The sequence below is a fragment of the Triticum urartu genome, chromosome 4A, assembly GCF_056163025.1.
Source record: "Triticum urartu cultivar PI428250 chromosome 4A, HENAU_Tu73, whole genome shotgun sequence".
NCBI classification, from domain to species: domain Eukaryota; kingdom Viridiplantae; phylum Streptophyta; class Magnoliopsida; order Poales; family Poaceae; genus Triticum; species Triticum urartu.
The window spans coordinates 553,698,086-553,704,502 of NC_141876.1; positions in this window are offsets into that span (position 1 = coordinate 553,698,086).

The window sequence follows — 6,417 nt, forward strand, 5'->3', positions numbered from 1 at the left end:
ATGATGCCATATGTTCATGTTGCTTCCTAATGATCCGTGCCTCTTTTGAGGATGTTCAGTAAGGATGTTTTGTTAATATTGTAGTGCTCTATCCATCCATGTCTTTGTTTGCAATTATAGAGCACCCTAGCTTGAGTCAATCGAGCTCTACTTTTGCTACTTTGTGAATCTGGGCAGATTGTCAACTTGTTTGCAATTTTGCCGGTGATGTTGTAGTTGATCCATGCATGCAATGCTATTGTTCTTGCCATGTCTAGCTTGCATTTTGTGCCTTCTTGATGGGTGTATGCTTGTCTTGCCATGACTTGCACCGTAGTGAGTGCATCGAGCTCGTAAACATGCCTACTTGAGTTATATTTCAGCATGTGTCAGTTTTCACTAAGTCTGAAAACTGATTATGTTTTTCCTATGTTCACGTGCTTGCAATTGTATTTTCTGATCCCTTTTGGCTCAAGGTCACTAAGGGACTTTTGTTAAGCCCTTTGAGTAGCTCCAGTCCATGATTTACTTTTCCATGTTCAGGTCCTGTAACATGTAGTTTTGTGGCTCCGAAGAGGGCTACCTGATCTGAAATTCCAGACAAGTGTTGATTTCACCAAGTCTGAGATCTGTTTGCCATATGCAATTTTTCCATGCTTGTTTGAACCTGTTAATGGATGAATTGGCCGTAGCTTAGTGCTAGACTTTTGTTAAGCATCTTGTGTGCATCCCTGCCATGTATTTTTTTGTCATGTTTGGTGGCTGTAGCATGTTCATCTCATTGCCTTTAGTTGGCTACTTGCTGTAAATCGCAGACCGGTGTCATATTTGAATCGCTTGCCATTTTCAAACCGTAACTCCGATTCCGGCGTTCTTTATAACGTTTTCAAGCGATTTCGTCTCATCTTTCCAGTGGCACACTTGGTTTTCCAAGTTGAGGCCAGGTTCATGCATTTCCTGTCATATCTTGCATTTTGCATCCCGCATCGCATCCCGCATAACATATCATCATTGCATCATATTGCTTGGTCTTGCACGTGGTTGATTGTATCCTTGTTGCTTGTTTGTCTTGTTTGGGTAGAGCCGGGAGACGAGTTTTCTAACGAGGAGCCCGTTGAGTTTGCTTTCAAGAATCCAGTCAACTCTAACAACTGTGCAGGCAAGATGATCATACCCTCGAAATCACTACTATCTTCGCTATGCTAGTTTGCTCGCTCTTTTGCAATGCCAATGCTACGATGCCTACCACTTGCTTTCAAGCCTCCCAAATTGCCATGTCAAACCTCTAACCCACCTTGTCCTAGCAAACCGTTGATTGGCTATGTTACCGCTTTGCTCAGCCCCTTTTATAGCGTTGCTAGTTCCAGGTGAAGATTGAAGGTCGTTCCTTGTTGGAACATTTATTTACTTATTGGGATATCATTATATTGCTATGTTATCTTATTGCATCTATATACTTGTTAAAGGGTGGAAGGCTCGGCCTCTCGCCTAGTGTTTTGTTCCACTCTTGTCGTCCTAGTTTCCGTCATATCGGTGTTATGTTCCCGGATTTTACGCGGTTGGGTTATAATGGGAACCCCTTGATAGTTCGCCTTGTTTAAATCTTTTCCAGCAATGCCCAACATTGGTTTTACCATTCGCCACCTAGCCTTTTCTTTCCCTTGGGTTCTGCAGACTCAAGGGTCATCTTATTTTAACCCCCCCCCCCGGGCCAGTGCTCCTCTGAGTGTTGGTCCCACCGAGCGATGTCCGGGGCTACCAGGGGCAACTCTGGGCTGGCCTACCCGACGTCTTGCTCATTTGAGTGTGCCCTGAGAACGAGATATGTGCAGCTCCTATCGGGATTTGTCGGCACATTCGGGCGGTGTTGCTGGTCTTGTTTTAACCTGTCGAAGTGTCTTGAATTACCGAGATACCGAGTCTGATCGGAACGTCTTGGGAGGAGGTCTATTCCTTCGTTGACCATGAGAGCTTGTCATGGGCTAAGTTGGGACTCCCCTGCAGGGATTTGAACTTTCAAAAGCCGTGCCCGCGGTTATGGGCAGATGGGAATTTGTTAATGTCCGGTTGTAGATAACTTGAACCTTAACTTAATTAAAATGAATCAACTGAGGGTGTTACCGTGATGGCCTCTTCTCGGCGGAGTCCGGGAAGTGGACATGGTGTTGGAGTAATGTTTGCGCAGGTTGCTCTCTAGTTTCTCGCTCGCGCTTTGCCTCCTCTTCTCGCTCTCTTTTGCGAATAAGTTAGCCACCATACTTGCTAGTCGCTTGCTGCAGTTCCACATATTTACCTTGCCATACCTATAAGCTTAAATAGTCTTGATCGCGAGATTGATGAGTCCCTGTGGCTCACAGATTACTATTACACCAGATGCAGGGCCCGATGATTCCGCTCCAGCAGACGCGTATGAGCTCAAGTGGGAGTTCGACGAAGACTCTCAACGTTACTATGTTTCCTTTCTCGATGATCAGTAGTGGTGCCCAGTTGGGGGGTGAACGGGACCGTTGTCGCATGTTGGGTTCTCTTTTATTTTGGCGTCGTAGTCGGGCCATGAGTGTTTGGTTGATGTAATGTTATTTATGTACTTGATTTACGTGGCGAGTGTAAGCCAACTATGTTATCTCCCCTTTTATTATCATATTACATGGGATGTTGTGAAGATTGCCTAACTTGCGACATATGCCTTCAATGCGATTATGTCTCTAAGTCGTGCCTCGACACGTGGGAGCTATAGTCGCATCGAGGGTGTTACAAGTTGGTAATCAGAGCCTTCCCCGACCTTAGGAGCCCCATTGCTTGATCGTTTTTAGCAGCCGAGTTGTGTCTAGAAAAATGTTTTGAGTCATTTAGGAATTATATATCAGAGAGTTAGGAATTCTTTTTACTTCCCAATCTCCTCATCGCTCTGGTAAGGCATCCTGACGTAGAGTTTTGACTCTTCTCTCCTCAAATTTCACTAAAAAAAAATTTAGGATCACGCGGGTATCTTGGAATCGTTCCGATGGTTTTATGATGAGAACATTGTCTTGGTGCCTCCTGTCAGGGGTTTAGTGGAAGTGTCCCGGGGAGTTGAGCTCTGAGATGTTGTCATCATAATTTTATCATTGCAGTTCTGGAATACCTGAGTTTAGTACGCCGACATCGAAAATCTCTTTTATGCAGTTCGTTGGTGAGATAACCTCCACCCAGTACTGGGGCGGGAGTTCGGGAGTATCGCCATAACTTGTATAACGGATGCTTTTCGAAGGTTGAGGTAGATGGTTTCCGAAGGTTTCTTGGTTATGTGTTGAAGGATGGATACAGCTGGATGTAGGATTTTCTAGTTTGGGTGAGATATTATGCTTCCCCTGTATCCCCAATACCTGATTGCATAACCGGAAAGGTTCGGGAGTTTCATAGGTGGGAATTCTAGTAGCTCTAGTTCTTCTTCCACGGATATTGGTTTGAGATTGGGATTTCTTACCGATTATTCGTTCTTGATCCGTACCTTGTTGAATTATTTCTCTACCTTAATTCTACGTGGCTTCTCAATTTATGGATATGTGACCATTTCAACAGGAATGCATTCGTTCATTTTGTTCGGATGTGAAGACTATATGTTGCAATTTTCATTCCGTTGAATTCAGCTTCAATATTTATCTGTCAATGTGCTAATGGTGGTCAACCTATTCAGGATGGCTCCTCCAACGCGCACGACTCCGAATCCTGATCCGCCACCACCTCCACCTCCTCCGGAGGCATGGCAAGCTGTGATGGCCGCTACCAATGCAAACACACAGTTGATCATGCAAATTCTTCAAGAGCGCAATCAAGGCAACCAAGGGAATCAAGGCAGCAATCAGAATCACTTTGCTACACTCAACCAGTTCCTTGCTAACGGGCCAAAGACTTTCAGCAATTGTGTTGAGGCAACCGATGCTGACGATTGGCTTGTGGATCTGTGCAAACATTTCGAGTGCAGTAACGTCAGGCCTGAGGATTTTGTCAAGTTCGCTTCCTTCCAACTCAAAGATCAAGCTGCAGAATGGTTCCAGCAGTACAAGGACTCCAGAGGTGGACGTGTTATCACTTGGGATGACTTCCGTCGAGATTTCCGAGCTCATCATATTCCCCAGAGCGTGGTTGAAAGCAAGCGTGAGGAATTCCGTAATCTGAAGCAAGGCTCTTTGTCTATCTATGACTACAACAAGTTGTTCCAGAAGCTCGCCCGCTTTGCCAAGCAGGACGTCCCTGATGAGAAGAGCATGATATATCAGTTCAGGGGTGGTCTCAGAGAAGAAATTCAGCTAGCTCTTGTTCTCTTCGAGCCCTTGAGGTACGATGAGTTCTACAACATGGCACTGAAGCAAGAGGCTTCTCAGTTGAGGTGTGATGCTTCCAAGAAGCGAGTCAGAGATGTTACTCCTTCTTCCTCTACTCAAGTGGCCAAGCAGCAGAAGTTTTGGCTTCCTCCTCCTCCGTTCTGTCAGCCGTATCAGCAGAAGAGCAAAGGTGGCAGTGGTTCTTCCCACCCACCCAACCCTGGCTTTCAGAACAAGACTTCATCTCAAGCTCCAAGATCGAGTGCTCCGTATCACCGTCCGCTTTCAGAGGTCACGTGCAACAAGTGCCAACAGAAGGGTCACTATGCCAACAAGTGTTTCAACTAGAGGCGTCTTCCTCCTCCTCCTGTGAGATCGGCAAGTACAGCTGTGGTCAAGCATAACCCCAAGTCTGCCAAGGTCAACTTGCTGAATGCAGCTCAGGCAGAGGAATCACCAGATGTGATCATGGGTAACCTTCCTGTTAATGACATTCCCGCAAGAGTTCTTTTTGACACTGGTGCATCTTTATCATTTTTATCGAAGCCTTTTGCATCCATGCATGATGTGCATACTATTGATTTGCCTAAGCCGATAGCGGTTTCTTCTCCGGGTTTGTTCATGAACACCAAAATGATGGCTCCAAATGTTACTATCACGTTGGGCAATTACAAGTTTCTCTCTTCTCCTATGGTGCTTGGTAACTCGGATATTGATCTTATTCTCGGAATGGATTGGCTTACTAAGCACAAGGCACATCTTGATTGTGCTGCCAGGCAGATTCAATTGACTCATTCGTCTGAGGATGTAATTGTCTTTGCCGCTCGTGATAATACCATCCGTCTATTTTCTCTCAATGAGAAGGGTGAATTGGATGCCATCTCTCAAATTCCAGTCATTTGCGAATATCAAGACGTTTTTCCAGAAGAGCTTCCAGGAATGCCTCCGCACCGACCAGTTGAATTCGTTATTGATCTTGAGCCTGGCATGGAACCTGTGAGCAAACATCCTTACAAGCTCGGACCTGAAGAGTTGAAGGAGCTAAAGAAGCAACTCGATATTCAAGAGAAAATGGGTCTCATCCGGCCTAGTTCTTCTCCGTGGGGTTATGGTGTTCTTTTTGTGAAGAAGAAGGATGGAACGGACCGACTTTGTGTTGATTACCGTCCAGTGAACAAGAAGACCATCAAGAACAAATACCCACTTCCCAACATCAATGAGCTGTTCAAACAACTCAAAGGTGCTCAAGTATTCTCCAAGCTTGATCTCCGTATGGGTTATCATCAGATTCGAATCCGTGAGCAAGATATTCCCAAGACGGCGTTCAGGACAAGCTTTGGTTCATATGAATACACTGTCATGTCTTTTGGCCTCGTCAACGCTCCTCCGACGTTCTCTCGCATGATGAACTTCATCTTCAACGCATACACCAATGACTTCGTTTTGGTCTATCTCGACGACATTCTGGTTTTCTCCAAGGACAAGGAAGATCATGCCAAGCACTTGCGTTTGGTTCTTGATAAGCTCAGAGAACATCAGTTCTACGCCAAGTTCTCCAAGTGTGAATTTTGGCTCGATGAGGTTCTTTGTCTTGGTCATATCATCTCTGCCAAGGGCATTGCCGTGAATCCTAAGAAGGTGTCTGCAATTGTGAATTGGGAACCTCCTCAGAACGTGAAGCAACTCCGTAGCTTCCTCGGTCTCGCAAGCTATTGCCGAAGATTCATTGAAAACTTTTCTAAGATCGCGAAACCTCTCTCAAATCTTCTTCAGAAGCATGTCAAGTACGTTTGGTCTCCGGAGTGTGATATTGCTTTCAACACTTTGAAAGAGAAATTGATCACTGCTCCAGTTCTCACTCCGCCTGATGAATTCAAGCCGTACGAGGTCTTTTGTGATGCCTCTCTCCAAGGTCTTGGCGCAGTTTTGATGCAAGAGAAGAGAGTTGTTGCTTATACCTCTCGCCAGTTGAAGCCTAATGAGAAGAACTACCCCACTCATGATCTCGAGTTGGCGGCAGTTGTGCATGCTCTTTTGACTTGGAGACATCTTCTATTGGGAAGAAAAGTGGACATTTTCACTGATCACAAGAGTCTCAAGTACATCTTCACTCAGCCTAATCTCAACCTCAGGC